We start from the raw sequence: 24268 nt of genomic DNA, 5'->3' as shown, positions 1-24268 counted from the left end.
CACTTGGATATTCCATGGGATATTTTTGTGGGTCCCACCAGATATTTTCTGAGGAATATTTCTGTGGGTCCCACCAATATTTCCGTGGGTCCCGCAAGAATTTCGGGTTTCCGGTGATTTTTTCCGAAAAATTCTGAGTACGCCATTTTCTTCGTATTGACGTAACTAAGAAAGTTGGCTCGTAGGAATCCTTTGATTTCATTCAGGTAGGAAGTTATGGCTTCCAGAGTGTTTGAGCATATATTCGCGATTCGACGAATATCCTAAGTATAACTGGCTCGCAGGAATTGATTCGTTTTGCATTCTGAGAAGAAATGCTATTTTTACCGGTAAATGCCTCATGAATTTTATTCAGATATTTTCTGAAAAATTGCGGGTCTTACATCATTACCCCCTTAAAGGAATTTCGTCCGCGAAATTCAGCTAAGAGTACAAGGTGAAGAGTTCAGGATATTTATCCCGCATATCCGATTCAGGCTCCCAAGTGCAATCATCGATTCCATGATGCTGCCACCTCACTTTAACAAGTGGAATGACCTTCGTTCTTAGCACTTGCTCCCGTCGGTCCATGATCTCCACTGGCTTTTCTTCTACCGTCATATCTTCTCGGATGTCAATGTCTTCATGTTGAATGACGTGAGAAGGATCATGAACGTACTTTCTAAGCATTGATACGTGAAATACATCATGTATTTGCGCGTATTGTGGTGGCAATGCTACTCGGTAGGCAGTCTCTCCGATCCGGCTCAAAACTTCGAAGGGACCAACGAATCTTGGGCTGAGCTTCCCCTTCTTTCCAAAATGAAACACACTCTTGGTTGGAGAGACCTTGATAAAAACCTTATCTCCAACCGCAAAAGTGAGTTCCCTACGCCGCTGATCGGCGTAGCTCTTCTGTCGACTCTGAGCAGTCAGTAGCTTCTTTCTGATCATGTGGACTTGCTCAGTATAATGCTGCAACACAATGGGCGAGTCCAAGGTTCGCTCACCCACTTCACCCCAATGGATTGGTGATCTACAGGGTCGTCCATACAAGGCTTCATACGGTGCCATCCCAATGCTAGCGTGGTGGCTATTATTATAAGCAAATTCAGCCAACGCTAGGTGGGAATCCCAATCACCTTTCCATTCCAGCATACAGGCTCTTAGCATATCTTCAAGAGTCTGTATGGTTCGTTCTGATTGCCCATCTGTTTGGGGATGGAATGCTGTACTGAACTTGAGTTTCGTCCCCAGGGCTCTCTGAAGCTGCTCCCAAAAGTGAGAGGTGAACTTCGGGTCACGATCGGATATGATCGAAATCGGCACTCCATGGAGTCTAACGATTTCCCGAATGTAGATCCCTGCCAATCGTTCAGTTGAGTATCAAGTGTTGATTGGCAGGAAGTGAGCAGACTTGGTGAGTCTGTCCACGATCACCCATATCGAATCGTGTTGTCTCTTGGATCGAGGCAATCCAACGATGAAATCCATCGTAATGCCTTCCCATTTCCATTCTGGAATCTCGATCCGTTGCATCTTTCCACCAGGGCGCTGATGTTCGATCTTAACTTGCTGGCAGATCAAACACTTCGAGACAAACGTAGCCACATCACGTTTCATACCCCTCCACCAGTACTTTCTCTGTAAATCTCTGAACATCTTCGTACCTCCAGGGTGAATGGTGTACTTGCTATTATGAGCCTCCTGGAGTACTTCCTGTCTTAGCTCAGGGTTATTTGGAACCCAAATTCTTTCTTCCATCCATATTCCTCCATCTTCTTTCAAATGGAAGAAAGTGTTATCTTTTTCAGCACGAGCTTTCAATTCCAAGTACTGGGGATCCTTGAACTGTTCGGCTACGATGCGATCGAGGAACTCAATGTAGATCGTCAAACATGACATTTGGATTCTACCTGAATCAGCCAAAAATGGCTTCCACTTGACGAAATCCTCCATCAACTTCCATTGTCCGGTTAGGCTGGCCAGAGTGCCAACAGTCTTGCGACTAAGGGCATCTGCTACAACATTCGCCTTTCCAGGGTGATAGGAAAGCGTGAATTCATAGTCTTTGAGGAATTCCAGCCATCGCCGTTGCCGCATATTGAGTTCTTTTTGAGAAAAGAGGTATTTTAGGCTTTTATGGTCCGACATGACCTCAAATTTCTCTCCATACAGGTAGTGTCGCCAGATTTTAAGCGCGAACACTACCGCGGCAAGCTCCAAGTCGTGGGTTGGATAGTTTTTCTCATGGACCCTCAACTGTCGTGATGCATAGGCGATTACTTTGCCATGCTGCATCAACACACAACCCAGACCTGTTCCCGAGGCATCGGTATAAGCAACAAAGCCTCCCTGACCAGAAGGTAAGGTAAGGACAGGGGCAGTGGTAAGCCTCTGTTTGAGAACCTCAAAGCACTCCTTACACTGGTCAGTCCATTCAAACTTGACTCCCTTTTTAAGTAATTTCGTCATCGGTACGGCGATTCGGGAGAAGTCTTGTATGAACTTCCGATAATATCCGGCAAGTCCAAGGAAGCTACGGACCTCAGTGATATTTTCTGGCTGCTTCCAGTCCATCACAGCTTCCACCTTCGCAGGATCCACTGCGATTCCATCTTTTGAGATCACATGACCAAGGAACATCACTTTGTCTAGCCAGAATTCACATTTTGAAAACTTAGCATAGAGTTGGTTATCTTGAAGGGTTTTCAAGACGATTTTCAAGTGCTCCACGTGTTGTTCCTTGTTCTCAGAATATACGAGAATGTCATCAATAAAGACGATGACAAAGCTATCCAAATATGGTCTGAATATCCGGTTCATTAGATCCATAAAGGCAGCAGGCGCATTAGTGAGTCCGAAGGGCATTACTACGAACTCATAATGGCCGTATCTCGTTCTGAAGGCTGTCTTGGGTATATCCTCTTCCTTTACTCTGAGCTGATGGTACCCAGACCTGAGGTCGATCTTGGAGAACACCCTCGCTGTTCTGAGCTGATCGAATAAGTCCTCAATCCGAGGCAACGGGTACTTATTTTTAACAGTTGCCTGGTTAAGCATCCGATAATCGATGCATAACCGAAGGGATCCATCCTTCTTCTTTACAAATAGTACCGGGGCTCCCCACGGTGACACACTCGGTCGGATGAACCCTTGTTCCATCAGTTCTTCCAACTGACACTTCAACTCACTGAGTTCAGCTGGCGCCATTTGATACGGGGCTTTGGATATCGGCGTTGTTCCAGGTAAGGATTGAATTCCAAATTCAACCTCACGAAGTGGCGGAAGTCCTGGCAATTCCTCAGGAAACACATCGGGAAACTCCCGCACCACTTCCAAACTCTCAAGGGGTTGGTCATTGGATTTTTCCACCGAGAGACTCAATAGGAAGGCCACACAACCCTTCCTAAGGTATTTTTGTACCTTAAGTGCTGATATGAGCCTTTTCTGTGGAACTGGTTTGGATAACCGGTACTCCATCTTAGGCAATCCGGGTCGAGATAGAATCACTCTGCCCTCGCGGCACAGAATCTTGGCATTATTCTGAGCCAACCAATTCATTCCCAGAATGACATCGTACTGTACCATATCGATCAGGATGGCGTCAGTAGGCAAGTGTTGCCCTGCTATCTCAATATCCAAAATTTTCACACACCGGATACATTTGGTGCGTGAACCCAACGGGTTATATACTTCGATCATTTTATCAATCGGTTGCACCGAAGCGTGGAGTTGTTCGGTGAAATCGTCAGAGATAAACGTATGAGTAGCACCACAATCAAACAAGACGTAAGCTGCATGTCCATTAACAGGTACGGTGCCTTCAATCAGGTCACCATTTTCGACTTGTTCAGTCGTTACAGCATATACACGACCTGCAGCAGGCCTTTGTTCTACTCTAGGTGGAGGTCGTTGAAACTGAGAACGTTGTGGTGCTGGTCGAGAGGGTCCAGCAGATCCGGCACTACTCCTCTGTTCATCTGCAGCCTTCTTGGCGCAATCCCTTATAAAGTGGCCCATCTTGCCACAATACAAGCACCCACCAATGTCACGAGGACATGGCTTTCCGGGGTGGTTCATACGACACCTTGGGCAGCTGAAGTTGGATGACTGACCATTCAGAGTTGTGTTCTGTCTTGGCCTCACGACTTGCTGAGTGTTGTTCCCTCCTTGGAACTTCTTCTTTTGAAAGGGTTGTCGTGAACCCTAGCCACTTGGGAATGTCCTTTTACGATTCCCACCATTCACTATGGGCTTCTTTGCTATGATCACTTTAGATCGCGCCCAATCATCTTGGATTTTTGAAGCTGCTGCTACCGCAGCCTGAAAAGTCGAAGACATGCTTGTTATCACTCGAGATCGCAGCCCTTCGCGCAGACCATTCACATATTTGTCGGCCCTTTCTTGGTCTGTTTCGAACAATCGAGAGCAGTAGCGCTCTAGATTCTGAAATTTGGTGGTATAGTCCATTAGACTCATACCGCCCTGTTCCAACTCCAGAAACTCCATCTTTTTCTTGTTTCTGGAATGCAACGGGAAGTAGTTATCCATAAAAGTCCTCCGAAAGTCAGTCCAAGGAATGACTTCGACTTGTGAGAACTGGATAAGTTTAGTGGTATCCCACCACTTCCGTGCATTATCTTTTAATCGATACGTGCCAAAGTTGGTCTTCTTCTCTTCTGGTACTCCCAGTACTGAGAAGGCACATTCTGTCTCTTCGATCCAACTCTCCGCGAGCTCAGGATCGGCTCTGCCAATGAAAACTGGCGGGTCAAGCTTGAGGAACTTCTCATAAGTCACTCCTCCCAGGTGCTCGTTTCGTGGTGCGACTGGTTCTGGCCTCGTTTCACGGATGGCGGTAACCAGGTTGTTGAGTGTCTCCAACAGGAATCCTTGCGTATGGGACTCCTCGCTTGGTATGGTTCTCCTCGTCGTAGGAGCCATTTATCTATGCACACACAAGCACTTGTTTTTAGTTTCTCGATGTATATGAGGAAGTAAAACGCTTTATTTACTTAATATACATCACATTTACACAAGCATCGCCTTAAACAAAACGTCATGCCGCACTGGCAGACTTTAGACGTTGAGAAACTATATACATGAGTCTACTGACTCCAAAACATCACCAGTCTCTTTAAGACTTGGATTTCTTTGATGAAGACGAACTCCAAAAGGTCCATCTATTGCCACATGGCCTTGGTGCAGGTACTACTAGCTTTGGCTTGGGCGGCACTTCCGCACTAGCAAGCGAATACTGGGGATATATGAGAGACTCCAGTCCACTTTCCCAGTCAGCAAGATCAAGACTCTGGGAGTCTGGAATAATGATTGGCGAACAGAAAGAATCCCCTCTTTTGTTCCTGCCATTTACGCTCGGCATATGTGATGCCGGATGGTAGCTTGGCGAGTGATAGACTTCTGCAGGGAAGTTCAAATCAAAATCCCTCAGCCTTGGTAATTCATCAAAAGATGTTGGGGTATGGTTGCTCCCAACACTAGAGTGATGCGGTCCACTGACACGCGAAGTCTCATCCCTGAGACCCTTTGAAGCCCGCCGACCCATATCGGCGGTATATTTCCTTTGGCATTCATTGGCGGAATGCCCATCTTCGCCACAATATTGGCAGTCTTGGACTTCATACGGGCATATTCACTCATCGTGCATGACCTTGCAGCGATAGCAATATCCACGCGAGTCATGAGTTTCCATCTATACAAAGATGCACCCAGATCAGAACAAAAGTATAAAAACATATACTTACAGTGCGATATCGGGACCATGACGGATCTTGAACCAGGTTTCTCAGACTCATGCTTTGATACCAATGCTGTAACGCCCCGGATTTCCAAAACAAAGCTAAGTTAAAATTTTCATGAATTTCTTTTTTTTTTCTTTGCAGCGGAACTTAGAAAAGCTTTTAGCAGCGGAATCAGACGATAATGAGTCGTCAGTTTTAGAAAACTCCGAGCACGTTGCAGGTATGTGGCCAAGCAACTCATTGACCACCAAAGTGTTCCATTTTATCGAAAACATATGTTTATTACAACACTACTGCTTAGGAGAGCAGTGTAGGTTCAATAAAAAGGAAGCAGTACAACTCTGTCTAGAGAAACCCTGGAACTCGATGCCGCCTTGCTCCGCATATCGCCACGCAGGTCCAACACCTGAAATCCCCATAAAACGGGGTCAAAACCACTGATGGTCTGGTAAGCATGCAATCATGTAACCATTCAACTCAAGCACGATAATGACCACTCAGGGTCGCAATGCGCAATAACGACGCTCAAGCCTCCAAGACTTAGCGTATATCGCAGGAGCCTCCTCAGGGCTATGAGTTGAACATCCGCTCGAGTCTTCATGACTTAGAGCAAGCCTTTTCAGGGCTGTGATTTGAATAGCCGCATAAGTCTCCACGACTTAGCCATGACCTCTTCCGGGTCTCAAAGTGATGTCTAGCTCAAGTCTTTATACTTGGCACATCCGTATCCCACGCATCTAAGGACAACTCCTCGAGCTTCGCTTAGTCGTGCGGATACAACACGGGTCTTTGCCCAGTCGGTCCAGTAGTATACCGAACATGACACCTTCACAAAGGTTATGCAGGACTGACTCAACACGTCATCCACTCATACATTCAAAGCATCGCTGTACCTAGAACTAATGCATTGTTTGATAATTAACCGCTCCCGCCTTTGGTACGCAGGTAGAGCTATTGTCCGGGCATCAACGCGACGTTCTGGGGGTTGATTATTCTATGTATTTTAGATACCCCAGAGGCCTGTTGACCCTATCCATAGTAGGGCAGTGTGTTTCAACTGGGAGAATCCTACTAGGTCCATATTCGGATGCATCCTCTACTTACAGTAGTTGGGTTCAATCCTTAGATCTTAAGGATAACCACGACCCCAAAACCCATGAGTGACTGAGGCCATCGTGGACTCTATCAGGTCCAAAGTAAAATACATGTCACTCAAGGCTGTACCATCACTGTCATTCCACAGTGAGCATAATTCCTGAAGGGGTCTGCCAGTCTTACAATTACTTGGACAGAATCTGCATGCCATTTAGGCAGCCCGTGCTTTCAGCACTACGGGAGTATGTACCCGACCCCATTCAGTCTTCCCCAACACAGTCATTACTGAGGGGGTACCCCTAACACGATCTTCAACCGCGGGGTATGTGCGACCTTAAGTCTTATTCATATGCATGCAGAACACCGCTCTTTGGCACTTCGGCCACCACGAGCATCACACCTCTTTGGGTGGAAACAACACACTCTGGCTCTTCGGCCCTTACGAGTCTGGTTGTGTAACCGTTCTCAATGAGCATGCATATGACTCGATCTAAATAGATCGGCTACTCGGCGTATTTTTACGCAACGAGTCAAAACCTAGCCAAGGCGCAACCTCTACTCCGGCTCAGCGGCCCTTACGAGCAAGGTGCCCTTGCAGGCACAAGGATACGAGCCGATCTGGCATCGTTCCATCAACGGACATCATTATGCCGTTCCATTGGTTCCGGCAGCTCTTCTGCCAACCATTTCGTCAGCACCTCCCCTGCTCCACCGGCAGTGGTGCGACGAACCCTTCTACGTTGTAGAGGGCAAACCATGAACTGGGTAGCACTCTGCTATATGTCAGAGTATCCTGCTACGTTCTTTCTGAGCTATTCTTAGCTTCTTCAGAAATTTCAGCAGCACTTCCTCTCTTTTACGGAGAAAGCGTGCGTTTCTTTTATCCATTTCAGCGGCATCTCCCCTCTTTGGTAGGAAATCGCCACGCTTAATTCGGGAAATGGATGCGCACCGTTGTGCGTACTTTGCATCCATCAAGGTTGCAGGAACCCTTGGCCATAGCCAGGCCATACGAAATTGACTTAGTCATTACGTAAAGAGCATTTTGCCAAAAACCAAAGCCTTTCCAATAGGGGCTTCATTCGTCAAGCAGAATCTTGAACGAGGAGCGGTCAAGGAATCGCATGGGCGATTTGGAGTTTGATCTCCATTTGAACGCTCATTTATGCGCTATATATGTAGTATAAGCAGAAGCCTGTGCTTTATACAGCGGCGGCGTAAAGAAATGCATATACTATTGTTCAGGGTGTGTAACTGAACGAAATATTCTACATATATAACAAAGCAGAAGCCTTGGCATCGTTTGACGCGATGGCGTAAGTAAATACATTGCAGAAAGCAGGAGCCTTGGCATCATACGACGCGACGGCAAAGGTAAATTACATAGCCTGTGCGATATAAGACGCGTCGGCAGAATCAGCAGATATACACCTAGATCCGCATCCAACGATAGTTACGAGGCGAGCGGGTGAACACCGAAGTGTCCTAAAGGGCTCAACCAAGAACTAAAGCGAGATACCATTTTGAAGAACGCAAATACTGCGTGTTTGAACATAGATATATCCGACGATAGTTACGAGACGAGCGGGTGAACACCGAAGTGTCCAAAAAGGGCTCAATCAAGAACTAAAGCAAGATACTACTTCAGAAAGTATATTCTATATACAAACAGTCAAATACTTGAGAGAGATGGATCAACGAAGCGAACTTACTTCAAATCGTGGAAGAAACGACTCTGGGTTGCTTCTTTGGCTTCGAGCCTTCCTTCGAGAGGTCAGACTAAGTCAGATGAAGCTGACTTAGTTGAGAAAGAGGTAGAGTAGGTCAAGCTACTCAACCTAAGTGGTTTGAACCAAACAGGGTTCGATCCAAGTCAACTGGGTTCAGCAGGTTCGAACTCAGCTCAAGTAGGCTAAGTCTGGGTTCAGAAATCCAAACCGGAATCTAGACCAAAAAGGACTTTGACTTTGACTTCAAACCCAACTAGGTTCAAGTCAAGTCAACTGGGTTTGGACCAGGTCAAGTGGGTTCAGACCCAGGTCAGGCAGGCTCAGGCTAAGTCAGGCAGGCTCAGACCAGGTCAGGTGGGCTCAGGTGGGCTAGGCTAGGTAGGGGAGGTTTAGGAGAGAGAGAGAAGGCAAGAGAGAGAGGGGGTCGATTTTTATGAGAAGAGAGAGAGTGGGGAGGGCTATTTATAGCCCAAGCCCACCTCCTCTTGGATTTTCTCATGCCCCTTCTACCCCCTTGGCTTCTTTTTAATTCCAAGAGGTTCCTTGGTGTGGGGCCCACTTGGATATTCCATGGGATATTTTTGTGGGTCCCACCAGATATTTTCTGAGGAATATTTTTGTGGGTCCCACAAATATTTCCGTGGGTCCCGCAAGAATTTCGGGTTTCCGGCGATTTTTTCTGAAAAATTCTGAGTACGCCATTTTCTTCGTATTTACGTAACTAAGAAAGTTGGCTCGTAGGAATCCTTTGATTTCATTCAGGTAGGAAGTTATGGCTTCCAGAGTGTTTGAGCATATATTCGCGATTCGACGAATATCCTAAGTATAACTGGCTCGCAGGAATTGATTCGTTTTGCATTCTGAGAAGAAATGCTATTTTTACCGGTAAATGCCTCATGAATTTTATTCAGATATTTTCTGAAAAATTGTGGGTCTTACACTGTCGGACCTACCCCCAAGGTCTGGATCGACACAGGAACTGGACCCTACCTGTCAAGGGTTTGGTTGGGCTGTTTCCAGCCCCGGCAAAAACAACCGTGGCTAAACCTGCGGTTATGAGCCCAAAGACTGGGCCCAGTCGGTCTGGTCTATGAGACCGGGCTGTGGTTGGACAGCAGTGGGTATGAACCCAACTCTCGCTGGTCTGACCCGGACCCGAAGGGGATCAGCACGAGGGACCCGGGTGCCCAGCACCACACGGCTGGCACTCGACCTGTTCGAAAACAGAACCATGGCTGGCACCCGGTGCCGGCCTGGTTCTCCATACATACACAGGTCTGAACCATTCGGTTCGGTCTTGCATGCAACCCAATTAGCCAAATGGAAAGGGCCCGGGTGCTTGGCACCACTAGGCTCCATCCGGCTCCCACGAAAGGCGGTTGGACGACTGACACCTTGTGCCACGCCCAGGCTGGCAATCCATCAGGTCTAAACCTTGGTTCGGACCTGCACTCAACTGAAAACAAGACAGACTGCAGTGCTGGTCTAAACCCATGGTTCAGACCGGCAACTGTCCAAACAAAAAGGAAGAAAAGAACGTGATACTACCACCCTTACCTCCAACATGAAAAAAAAGAGAAGAAGAAACTCACCGATACTAATACTGGGCGTGCGGACTACCCGCATGGCGTCCAGCTTCGGTTAGGGCAAAAACTGGATGGTCAAAAGATCCGGTCCACTGGACCAGGTCGGATGCTCTTTCCATCAACATGAGTAAGGGCTAAAAAGAAAAGGTGGCCGAGCAGCTCAAAATGTCGAAAAGTAGAGAATAATAAAACCAAGCAAACCTCGCCTTGCTGCTAAAAGAAAGATCCAAGATTCCATGCGCAAACGAGGCTGGTCACGTTGTGACCCAAGCCTAGGTCACTGCTGCAATACCAGTCCCAACGTATGGAGACTGGATTGAGCTCAACACCACTAAAACAACCATCCAAGAAAGAATGTTGGTGACCGAAATGCACCAACCTGCGTTTCAGAAATTCCGAGATCACGTCAACCGGAATGGGGGTGGGCTGGACAAGCCCAGCTCAGTCCCGCACAACCGAAGATAATTAAAATAGCTGTGAACCCAGCGAGAAGGAAAAACAAAAGAACCATAACAACCTCTTTTCCTTTCTTTTGAGAGGGAAGATCACAACAAGCATAGAAAGCGATAAAAACTGAAATGAAATCAAAAGGAAGAGCAAACCAAGACTATAATTGCATGCTACAAAAACGATAATGAAATCCATGGTGAATCAAGATGGCAACTACAAAACTTGGAGCTAATCCACCGTATGGACTTGCATGCAAAGATGCAAAGCCCTACCGGCTTCCTTTCCATGCGGAAGTATGCACAAGAAGGGTGATTCTTCACCTTAGCTAGTGAAGAAGGTGCTGCAGCTCTTCACGCCAAGAGGAAGCACACGGCTGGAGTGAGGAGCTTGAGAGGAGAGAGAGAGAAAGAGAAAGGAAAATCGCCCAAAATAAGAGGGACCCGATTTTTTTTGTAAAGGTTTTATAGAAGTAGGCTTAGAGGTGAACGGCTGGGATTAAATCCTTCTAAGATGGAGGGTTGGGGAGCTCCACGCCCTCCAACAACCAATGCATGTCAAGCCTTCTAAAAGGCTTTGCAAAAATCTTGGAAATGCCATCTCTAAATGCCCTTAAAAGTTTGAAGTTTTACAAGAGGGCGCCCTTGGCTGCCACTCATCGTGCCCAATAGATTGAAAGGATTCAAATGCCTTGGAAATAAATCACAAATCTGCCATGGGCGGCCACCCCATGGCTCTCTTTTTAAAAAATGGCGCCCCTCATGATGGAGCCTAGGCTTCATCATGAGGGTGTTGGAAAGACCCATGGCCAACGAAGGCCTATTCTTTTAAAGCCATGCAAGATAATTTCAAAAATACCATCCAGCTGGTCAGCCCTTGACCAGCTGGTCAACCAAGGACATGGACGTCCACTGTAGGGTCGTCCCGGGGTTTTGGATCTCCTAGTAGCCCCAGATCCAAATCCAATATCGCATATAGAATACTTCTCTAACGAATGCTTATCCAACATATTAAAATGCTAATTCAATTCCACCAACTCATTAGGAAATTGTCATGACATAAAAATTCATCGATTCCATATAATTACACAACATACATCAAAATTAGAATCGTAGATCTTACATCCTTCCCTCCTAAAAAGGATTTCGTCCGCGAAATCACCATTAGGAGGTTATAAAAAGTTCTAGATAAGACTCTCTCATGTTCGCTTCTGGTTCCCATGTGCATTCTTCAATGCCATGGTGCTGCCACCGTACCTTAACTAACGGAATAGTCTTGGTACGCAAAACTTGATCTCGTCGATCAACAATCTCGATAGGCCTTTCTGGTAAAGTCAGATCTTCTTGCACGTCTACATCTTCGTAACAAATGACATGTGATGGGTCAGGAATGTATTTCCTGAGCATCGACACGTGAAAAACATTGTGAATGTGGGCATACTGTGGAGGCAACTCGACACGATATGCCACCTCACCAATCCGTGCCACGATCTCGAATGGTCCGACATACCTCGGACTCAACTTTCCTTTCTTTCCGAAACGGAATACGCTCTTAGTCTGCGAAACTCTAACAAAAACCATGTCTCCAACATTAAAAGACAATTCGCGACGTCTCTTATCGGCGTAACTCTTCTGTCTATCTTGTGCTGCCTTCAAGTGTTCACGAATCTTCTGCACTTGCTGCGTGTAGTGCTGAAGAACAATCGGCGATTCGCTCGCTCTATCGCTGATGTCATCCCAATAAGATGGCGACCGACAAGGTCTACCATACAACGCTTCATACGGGGCCATCCCGATACTAGCGTGGTAACTGTTGTTATACGCAAACTCTACTAAACATAGGTGTGAATCCCATTCACCCTTCCAATCAAGCATACAAGCTCGCAACATATCTTCCAACGTCTGAATCGTTCGCTCGGACTGTCCATCCGTCTGAGGATGAAAGGCTGTGCTAAACTTCAATTTCGTCCCCAAAGCAGATTGCAACTGACCCCACAGTCGTGACGTGAATCGGGGATCACGATCGGAAATAATAGACCTCGGCACACCATGAAGCCGAACGATCTCTCTAATGTACAAGTCAGTTAGGCTCTCAAGAGACAGACTGATCCTGATTGGCAGGAAATGGGCAGACTTGGTGAGTCTGTCCACAACTACCCATATCGCATTGTGTTTACGCCTAGACAGTGGTAATCCTACCACGAAATCCATTGTAACATTCTCCCATTTCCACTGAGGAATCTCAATCCTCTGCAAGGTACCACCGGGACGTTGATGTTCCGCTTTAACTTGCTGACACGTTAAGCATCTCGCAACGTAAGCCGCTATCTCGCGCTTCATACCACTCCACCAAAATTTCCGCTGTAAGTCCTTGAACATCTTTGTTCCTCCGGGATGAATCGTATATCTAGACATATGAGCTTCGTCAAGAATCTCTCTCTTCACCTCAGGGTTGCTCGGAACCCAAAGGCGATCTCTCATATGCACGCTGCCATCATTAGACACTCTGAAAAGAGAATCTGCTTGCTCGGCCAAGGCTAGAAACTTACCATACTGGTCGTCAAGCTTCTGAGCCTCTACGATCCTTGGCAAAAACGTAGATTGAATGGTCAGACCAGACAACCTGATCGAACCACCACCAACAGAAAAAGGCTTCCATGCAACAAAATCTTCGATAAGCTTCTGGCTCCACATAAGACTAGCCAGAACGCCACTCGCTTTGCGGCTAAGCGCATCTGCCACAACGTTCGCCTTACCAGGATGATACAACAACGTGAAATCATAGTCCTTGATGAACTCAAGCCATCGTCGCTGCCTCATATTCAACTCCTTCTGAGAGAACAGATATTTGAGGCTCTTGTGGTCGGAAAAGACCTCAAACGATTCCCCATATAGGTAGTGTCTCCATGATTTCAAAGCGAACACGACTGCTGCCAGTTCTAAATCGTGCGTCGGATAATTTCGCTCGTGAGTCTTTAACTGTCTGGAGGCGTAGGCAATAACTCGGCCATGCTGCATAAGCACGCAACCTAAACCGGTACCAGAGGCGTCTGTGTACACCACAAAGCCACCTCTGCCTGAGGGTAAAGCCAATACTGGCGAGGTAGTCAACTTCAACTTTAGGATCTGAAAACTATCCTCACAGGCACTGTTCCACACGAACTTAATACCTTTACGCAACAACTTCGTCAAAGGTAAAGCGATCCTTGAAAAGTCTTGGATAAAACGTCGATAATAACCGGCCAATCCAAGAAAGCTATGAATCTCAGACACATTCTTAGGTTGTTTCCAGCCCATAACTGCTTCTACTTTCGCTGGATCGACGGATACTCCGTCCCTCGATATCACATGTCCAAGAAACATGACGCGCTCGAGCCAAAACTCACACTTAGAGAATTTGGCGAACAACTGGTGCTCGCGAAGAGTACTCAACACAATCCGCAAATGCTCTCGATGCTGCTCCGGACTCTTCGAATAGATCAAGATGTCGTCGATAAATACTATTACGAACGAGTCCACATATGGACGAAAAATCTGGTTCATCAAATCCATGAATGCTGCTGGAGCATTCGTGAGGCCAAAAGGCATCACCACAAACTCGTACAACCCATATCTCGTCCGGAAAGCTGTCTTCGCAATATCATCCTCTCGGATACGAAGCTGATGGTAACCCGATCTAAGATCTATCTTCGAGAAGACCTTCGCCTTCTGTAACTGATCGAAAAGATCTTTGATCCTCGGCAACGGATACTTGTTCTTAATTGTCGCTTGGTTGAGCATCCGATAATCGATGCACAACCTCAGGGATCCATCCTTCTTTCGTACGAACAGCACTGGTGCTCCCCACGGTGAAGCACTAGGTCGAATAAAACCTTGATCAAGGAGTTCTTCCAACTGACGCTTTAACTCTTCAAGCTCTGCCGGAGCCATACGATATGGTGCCTTGGAGATTGGTGCCGTTCCAGGCAACAACTCGATACCAAATTCGATCTCACGCCTCGGAGGTAACCCATGTAGTTCCTTCGGAAACACATCGTAAAAATCTCGGACTACGTCCAAGCCTTCGATCAAAACCATCTCGGGTTCAACTGGGGCAATGCTGACTAAAAATGCAGTACCCCCGTTTCGCAGATATTTTTGAGCCTTGAAAGAAGAAATCATGCGACTATCGCGCAAAGGTCGAGGAAGCTTAATCTCCAGAATAGGACGATCAGGCTGAGAAAGAACGATCTTGCCTTCCCGACAAAAGACTTGAGCATGATACTCAAAAAGCCAATCCATGCCCAGAATGACATCGTACTCTGTCATGTCTAACAGGATAACGTCAGCGGACAAGTTCTGTCCTGCCACTGACACCTCGATGTTCGGAACATACGAGTCACAAAAAGATCGCTCTCCAGTTGGAGTGCGAACCTCCAACGGAAAGTTCAAAGACTCGACTGCCAAAGGTAAGGTACGAACGAATCTAGTTGCTATGAACGAATTAGTAGCACCACAATCAAACAATGTAAGTGCTTCATGTCCGGATATCGAAATCGTACCTTGGACCAACTCTGCCTTGGTCACTTGCTCGACTGATGTTGAGTATGCTCGACCTGCAATGACCTTCTGGGTTGCTGTCTTAGGTGGGTATGACTGTTGCTGCTGCTGCTGCGTCGATGGCTGTCGTTGCGGTGTCGGCTGAGAAGTACCCGGCGTATTCCTGCGTTGGTCGTCTGCTTGCTTCTTTCTACAATCCCTGATATAATGACCCATCTTTCCACAATATAAACATCCGCCGGTGTCTCGCGGGCAGGGTCGTCCTGGATGATCTGTAGTACATTTTGGACAACTAGCTGCAGTAAGCTGCTTCTGCTGCGGCTACTGGCGTTGTTGGAACTGGGGCCTACGATTCTGATACTGATTCTGGCGGGTGTTGCTGCCGTTGCTGTTACGCTGCTTCTTTGTCTGAGGATGGAACTTCCTTCCATCTTGATTCCTTTGGAATTGTCTCTTCTTTGGCCAACTCCTTTGGCCAGGATTCTGCTGTTGTTGACGTGGTGCGGGGGTCTTCTGCGATTCCGTCCAATCATGTTCAAGCAAGGAGGCCGTCTCTAAAGCCTCATCGACCGTCATAGGTGCACGCGTGTACACCTTTGTCCTTAAGACTGGCTTCAGACCTCGAGCAAATTTAAGTACTCGCTCCTTCTCTGTCGTGTATACGTGCGGACAAAACCTCTCTAGGCTTCGAAAACGCGTGACATAATCCTGGAGAGAAGAACTACCCCATTGGAGGTCGAGAAACTCCTGCATTTTCCGGCTCCTCTCGTGAGCGGGAAAATAGGCTGCGTAGAACGCTTTCACAAATTGCTCCCAATCAACTGGTTGGTTGTCGAATTTTATCTCTCAGGTAGCTGCCCACCATCTTTCCGCGTCCTTTCTGAGACGATATGTCCCAAAATCTACTTTCCGATCATCGCCAACTCGTAACACTCGGAAAATACGTTCAATTTCTTTGATCCAATCTTCGGCCGCTTCCGGCGAAGACTTTCCATCAAACGAGGGAGAGTTCAAGCTCATAAATTGCTTATATGGGACTATCGCAACAGGAACCTGGGCAGGTGTTCCCTGTACCTGGGCAGTCTGTTGGATGTGTTCGCCCATGTTCCTCATGGTCTCCGCTTGTCGTCCTACAACCTCTGTAAGGTTGTTCAGAGTCTCCATCAGGTCCTCACACCTGGCGCGCCACGCCATCTAAATACGCAACATTCTATACATAAGCAACCAGCAAATACACAGAGATAGAAAAAAAAAATTACCATTTCCTTAACGAGGAAAACCGAAACATTACAGAAGCACCCTTCATCAAGATGGGGTTAAACAAGTGTTGTCAACAGTTTAAGCACGACAAAAGCAAAAACGAAACACTGACTCAGTGTTTTTAACATCTAATCATTACATCGCAAATATCACGACTTGCTGGTGTAGAAGTCCCTGTAGTCCTTCCGACTACCACAGCGCCTCGGCCTAACACGTGGAGGAGAAACAACTTCCCTCAGTGGCGTGTCCGAGATCTCCTGGACTTCTCCCAAAATCGGTGGCACGTACTCTGAAGAAACACCATAGGGGTAGGACTCGGGAGAATATTGAGGAGAATCAATCGCCCCTCGCTTTTCTCAGTCCTGGCTATCCACTTCCAGAACCAAAGGTCCAGAGACTGAAGAAACATCCTGGATGTCTTCCGCATTGCTCTTCCAGAGCTCATCCCTCTGCTTCGTCTGACATTCCTCTTCGATATGCCCACGAAGGCTACAGTAGGGGCACTCAGCCAACTCACGGGAACAAATCTGTCCCACATGATCTCCCAAACACCTTGCACACGGAGGTGCCAACATATGCACATTACGTGCCAAATGTCGCACAGCTCTACTCAGGGCCTCTTCGCCTTGAGTCAGGTTTTGGAGAGCCTCCAAAATCTTGCCGTAGGTCGGATTTGTCGACATCTATGATATACACAGAACCACAACACAAACCATCTAAAAGCAGAAGTAAAGGAAGGAAAGAAGGAAAGCAAGAAGAAGAAGAAGCTAATCTTATACTTACAGTGCGATGGATAATGCATGATGAAGCTCTGACCACACACTTAGCATTGCTCTGATACCAATCGCTGTGACGCCCCAAACCTCGACCTTGGGAAAACTTCGGATTTCTATGGAATTTTTTTTTTTTGAAAGGTTTAAGTAGGAAACTAGCGGAAGCAAACGTGGGAAAACAATAAAGCCGCAAGTCTGGGCGGCCGCCACAGCTAAGTGCAACCAAAAGTATGACTATGAAGTAAAAAGGGGAAACACCCCAACAATTTTTAAGAGTTTACAACTTATAAGTACAAAAGGTACAAAATAGGGGATACATCCCCACAACAACCAAAACCCAAAAACCACCAGGTACAAGATCTGCAAGTCAAATGTGTGGGTCCTCAGAGCCTCCATCATGTATCATTGCATCCGCACTAAGCCTGTTCGTCACCTACATCCCCATAAAACGGGGTCAATCCTTTTTCAAGGTGGTGAAGAAACAACCACAAGCAATGTGCATATATATATATCAGGCACACAGGAAAACAGGAACAAGCTGACAAGTGTAAGTGTTTGTGTCTGGTAAGTGTGAAGTGACAAGTACTAGTCAACAGGAAAACAAGTAGCTGAAACAACGAACTGAAATATAAGCAAACTGAGCAGCAAGTAACTAAAGTAACAAACTGAAATATAAGTGAACTGAGCAGCAAGTAACTAAAGTAACAAACTGAAATATAAGTGAACTGAGCAGCAAGTAACTACAGTAACAACTAAAGTCTACAACACAAGTAAAGCAACAACTACTTTAAGTCAGCTGTTTGGTTAGTTTTTAAGTTCTTCTGATTACTCCTTCGGGTACGCGAAGGCACCTCGCATTCTGTGAGACATGCACCCGGCGTCTGTTATTTTAAATTCTAGTGTGGTAACCGGGAAAGCTACAGACCGAGTCGACCTTATGCGAGCAGCACACGGCTAGGAGAAAACACTCGCATAGGCAAGAATTGCAATCCATACTACTGCAGTAGTGAGGTCCTAAAAAGGCAACCTCGACCTCCCTGCTCCGAGTGACTGGAGGCCAAAGGGCGCTACAGCTCCTGTCAAACACGTGTCGTAGTAACGACAAGTTACTCAGGGTTGTACCATCCACCCTCTCCCGAGGTGAACCATTTTGTGAATGGGGCGAAGCAGGTTTATCTTTCTTAAGGCTCATGTTCAACACACCTCTCCCGAGGAATTTGCCTCGTGGTCCCCGCAGAGCACGCAAAACGAGGACTTGGCCTGCCCATCCACGTGCTCAGCCTCACACGGCCAACGGAGCACACTGCTCGTGAAAGCAGTCGAAATACTTTATTGATTTATTTCTGTTTAGGGTATATCACACAAGAGTCCATCTCTCTAAGCAAGGGTCATTACCCAAGGATTTTAACTGAGCCCATAACAAGTCATTTCATTGTTCATACCCTATCTTTATTCTTTTCTTTCTTGTAGTAAGTGCACGTGGTGTACTTACTAATGTCTCACGCAATGTACCTTTTCAAGGTGCGCACTACTCAGTAACAGTGTCAGGATGTGCCAAGTGCGAAGTGTATGTTTCTATCTTTTGCGCAAGCATAAACAACAGAGGCAGTTGCATAAAATGGAATGATTACCTTGTATACTTCAGTGTGAATATTGCATTCACTATGTTTTCATACATGGTTGACACACTTACATGTTTATGGTGAAAATCTGAGATATACCCGACTTATGGAATCAACATCAACCTTTCCCACGGTGCGGGGTGCCGTGCCTGCGGACCCGAAACAAAGACAATGAAACAAAGCTTGTGATTCAACGGAGTTCCCAAGTATGCGGATTTGCAATAGTGCTCATCTGTATACTTAACTAAGTAGTTGCACAAAAATCAAGGTATAAGGATTTTCCTTACGCAGTACGACGTACTTGTGTGTCGAAGGTGATTTCTAACTTAACCTATCTAATGGGAATAACATTGGCATTACCACGGTTCGGGGTGCCGCGCCCGCGGACCCTAAACAAACCGTTTGTCCGAAACGAACATAGGACAATGCTATGGAATTCATACGGAGCTCGGAGTATAGAATCATCTGAGAAAATGCTTGAACGGGACATGCGAGTCATAAGTTTTAATACCTTTATATATATATACGTATATTCATGTATACATGTATATATCAACCCTTTCAAACATACTCTACGAGGCACATACCCATATGTATACTTATACACATATGCATACAATCCCATTTACATATTTATATATATATATATGAGAAGCTTACTCGAACCCGGTGAAATCCCAAGGCATGCACTCATGCCGAACCTAACTGAAGTGCGAGGAGGTGTAGGGAAATACAAAGGCTGGTTTGAACCTAATCGGGCTCGACTCGAAGTAGGTGCAAGCTAGTGTTGATGGAGTAACCTCCTATCGGCCAACATAATGGTGTAGCAGGGCCGCGAGTGTGTGGCGAAACGAAAGTCCACCCGCACTCGTGCCAACAAGCTCTAGCTAAGGGTGGTCTGGTCCTACGGACCAGACTGTCGGACCTACCCCCAAGGTCTGGACCGACACAGGAACTGGACCCTACCTGTCAAGCGTTTGGTTGGGCTGTTTCCAGCCCCAGCAAAAACAACCGTGGCTAAACCTGCGGTTATGAGCCCAAAGACTGGGCCCAGTCGGTCTGGTCTATGAGACCGGGCTGTGGTTGGACAGCAGTGGGTATGAACCCAACTCTCACTGGTCTGACCCGGACCCGAAGGGGATCAGCACGAGGGACCCGGGTGCCCAGCACCACACGGCTGGCACTCGACCTGTTCGAAAACAGAACCATGGCTGGCACCCGCTACCGGCCTGGTTCTCCATACATACACAGGTCTGAACCATTCGGTTTGGTCTTGCATGCAACCCAATTAGCCAAATGGAAAGGGCCCGGGTGCTTGGCACCACTAGGCTCCATCCGGCTCCCACGAAAGGCGGTTGGACGACTGACACCTTGTGCCACGCCAAGGCTGGCAATCCATCAGGTCTAAACCTTGGTTCGGACCTGCACTCAACTGAAAACAAGACAGACTGCAGTGCTGGTCTAAACCCATGGTTCAGACCGGCAACTGTCCAAACAAAAAGGAAGAAAAGAATGTGATACTACCACCCTTACCTCCAACATGAAAAAAAAGAGAAGAAGAAACTCACCGATACTAATACTGGGCGTGCGGACTACCCGCATGGCGTCCAGCTTCGGTTAGGGAAAAAACTGGATGGTCAAAAGATCCGGTCCACTGGACCAGGTCGGATGCTCTTTCCATCAACATGAGTAAGGGCTAAAAAGAAAAGGTGGCCGAGCAGCTCAAAATGTCGAAAAGTAGAGAATAATAAAACCAAGCAAACCTCGCCTTGCTGCTAAAAGAAAGATCCAAGATTCCATGCGCAAACGAGGCTGGTCACGTTGTGACCCAAGCCTAGGTCACTGCTGCAATACCAGTCCCAACGTATGGAGACTGGATTGAGCTCAACACCACTAAAACAACCATCCAAGAAAGAATGTTGGTGACCGAAATGCACCAACCTGCGTTTCAGAAATTCCGAGATCACGTCAACCGGAATGGGGGTGGGCTGGACAAGCCCAGCTCAGTCCCGCACAACCGAAGATAATTAAAATAGCTGTGAACCCAGCGAGAAGGAAAAACAAAAGAACCATAATAACCTCTTTTCCTTTCTTTTGAGAGGGAAGATCACAACAAGCATAGAAAGCGATAAAAACTGAAATGAAATCAAAAGGAAGAGCAAACCAAGACTGTAATTGCATGCTACAAAAACGATAATGAAATCCATGGTGAATCAAGATGGCAACTACAAAACTTGGAGCTAATCCACCGTATGGACTTGCATGCAAAGATGCAAAGCCCCACCAGCTTCCTTTCCACGCGGAAGTATGCACAAGAAGGGTGATTCTTCACCTTAGCTAGTGAAGAAGGTGCTGCAGCTCTTCACGCCAAGAGGAAGCACACGGCTGGAGTGAGGAGCTTGAGAGGAGAGAGAGAGAAAGAGAAAGGAAAATCGCCCAAAATAAGAGGGACCCGATTTTTTTTGTAAAGGTTTTATAGAAGTAGGCTTAGAGGTGAACGGCTGGGATTAAATCCTTCTAAGATGGAGGGTTGGGGAGCTCCACGCCCTCCAACAACCAATGCATGTCAAGCCTTCTAAAAGGCTTTGCAAAAATCTCGAAAATGCCATCTCTAAATGCCCTTAAAAGTTTGAAGTTTTACAAGAGGGCGCCCTTGGCTGCCACCCATCGTGCCCAATAGATTGAAAGGATTCAAATGCCTTGGAAATAAATCACAAATCTGCCATGGGGCGCCACCCCATGGCTCTCTTTTTAAAAAATGGCTCCCCTCATGATGGAGCCTAGGCTTCATCATGAGGGTGTTGGAAAGACCCATGGCCAATGAAGGCCTATTCTTTTAAAGCCATGCAAGATAATTTCAAAAATACCATCCAGCTGGTCAGCCCTTGACCAGCTGGTCAACCAAGGACATGGACATCCACTGTAGGGTCGTCCTGGGGTTTTGGATCTCCTAGTAGCCCCGGATCCAAATCCAATATCGCATATAGAATACTTCTCTAACGAATGCTTATCCAACATATTAAAATGCTAATTCAATTCCACCAACTCATTAGGAAATTGTCATGACATAAAAATTCATCGATTCCATATAATTACACAACATACATCAAAATTAGAATCGTAGATCTTACAGTAGGTGTAGATGGCAAGGTGCAAAGGCAGTGGAAGAGCAATAATACAGGTGGATATAGGTGTTGTTGGTAGTGAAAGTTTGGTGTTGCTGTGTGCTACAACAACGTATTTAGTTGTTGTAAAGAAAATGGTTGCAGCAGCTTTTTGAATTGCTAAGCGATCAAAGGAGTCACAGCAACTAATGGAGTTGCCGTGAAAAGAGTGGACTTTTTAGCAGTTCCTTGAATTGCTGCATGACTAAGAGGAATACAGTGACTTCTTGAGTTGCTATAAAAGGGATTTGGTGAGGTGGAATAAATGTTTTAGAAGCACACTAAGCATAGTATACTAAAAAAATGGGAGAAATGACTATCTCTGAATAATGCTAAAACTAACTACTACTCAACCAACTGACGATGTTAATCACTTCACTAATGAATCAACAGTTTACTTAATCTGACAACTAATAATGCTCTAATAAATATCTAATAATTAGTGAACTAACCACTTGCCTAGCTCAACGAATCTGTTTAACTTAAATACCAATGGATTAGTAAACTAACACTAACACCTGTATTCCATCAAAACACTCAACATTTAGAGCATCTAAAGAAAACCAAGTGAAATTCAAATAAAAGGAACATTTGCAGTTAAATTCAGTCGACAGTGAGTTTCAGCAGTGAAGAATAAATAATAATAATAAAAGAAAGTGTTCTGAAGATCCAAGCGGGGTTTTACTGTCTGGGGCAGCAAACCTTGGCTCTCAATGATTTCTGGCAATAGAGCGTGGGAGTTCTATACATTCTAGAGTACCAACATTGTCATTAACAGAGGCAAGAAAACTTACAGAGCCTGAAGCATTCCCAAATGCATTAATTCACATAGGCAAGAAAACTTACAGGGCCTATACAAATGTTTCTGCAAACACCAGCCTAATGTGGTTCCAATATATATTTGGATAACACTAGAACCTCTAAGTCATTTGCATCAGTTTAGTTGAACCTGCAAAAAGAGAAAAAAGAAATGAATGGTTGGATCTACGCAGATTACCCCATCATCAGTTATGTCTGGCGTATACACTATCTGTAGAACATACAGACGTCTGAGAAGTTCTCAAAGTCCAGTTGTTTGGTTATTTCTTGCTTGTCAAATGATCTATCATAGAGTTATGGATTTAACTCTTTTACTAATCTCTGATGCCTCTGCCATTTAGCACATTTTATGTCATATGCCAATGAATCACCATATCTCTGAAACTATCATTCATCTTCAACCTTTTGCGGAAAGTCCAGAGTATCTGATGAAGAATATATTGAACTAATCTACCAATGGAAATATTAGTTGTATAGAGAAGAAAATTTTGATGAGTATCATTGAAGTGGCATTTAAAATATCATGAAGCCTTTTTTTTTATGGTAGCATTTGGTTGCACCATGGTGGCTTTTGATCCTCCAAGAGCAAATATGACAAAAGGAAAGACAGAATAATAAGTGTAAATCTAACATAAAGTAGTGTTAACATGCCCACCCACCAAGCTCTGGGTGGAATCCCAAATAAAAGTGGATCACATACAAAACATGATAAATTTTCCCTCCTTTGAATGTGGCTTTGTAACAATACCTCCAAGGTGAACATACACTATAACATTATTACCAGTATCCCCAAAAGTTCCTCAGAATATAATCTTCATCTTTGAAAATCAATTTCTCAGTATTGAGCAATCTTCTCAGATTGAAAGCATGCCCCTGTTCAGACATTCCTCTCTACAGCTGAAAGGAAATGTTGACTGGAATCAAATGGAAAAGCTTTAATACATTTAACTTATAATGTTAGTTACCCATTTGTAAAGGTAAACATTTAATGTCTTTTATGTCGATTACATTTCCAAGCTCAGAAGGCATACTGCCAATGAAGGCAAAACAAAGTAGTCAAGGTAGCCATATGACAGAAATAAAAAGAAAAAAAAATCAACATATCAAAAGCAGGAAATCTGTAATGTATATCTGAATAACAATAATGTTAGGAAACAATGTCCAGGAAGTGGATTTAACGAATGAAATATTATCAAAGCAAGGAGATTAAAGACAAACATATAATTGGGTATGAACTATGGAAATCAAAATAAAATGACAAAATAAGTAGGCTAAATGGATCGTGAAGTGAGAAAAGCAGCAATTTTAATTAACCAGAGGCAGTAAGATAAAGTGGAAAACTATATTAGGGAGGCTTGAAACCATCAAATATCTAGAAACATGATGTGAAACATTTATTTTAACAAGGTGGATGATCACATCGGAAATCAAATGAGAACGAATCACCCAACATGATCATCAAGAGTAAATGGAGAATAAAAAATGATAAA

The sequence above is a fragment of the Nuphar pumila genome, chromosome 1 (genome assembly GCF_984573655.1).
Source record: "Nuphar pumila chromosome 1, dmNupPumi1.hap1.1, whole genome shotgun sequence".
Classification (NCBI taxonomy): Eukaryota; Viridiplantae; Streptophyta; class Magnoliopsida; order Nymphaeales; family Nymphaeaceae; genus Nuphar; species Nuphar pumila.
The sequence above is the reverse complement of the archived record's forward strand: the minus strand, read 5'-3'. Positions refer to the sequence as shown.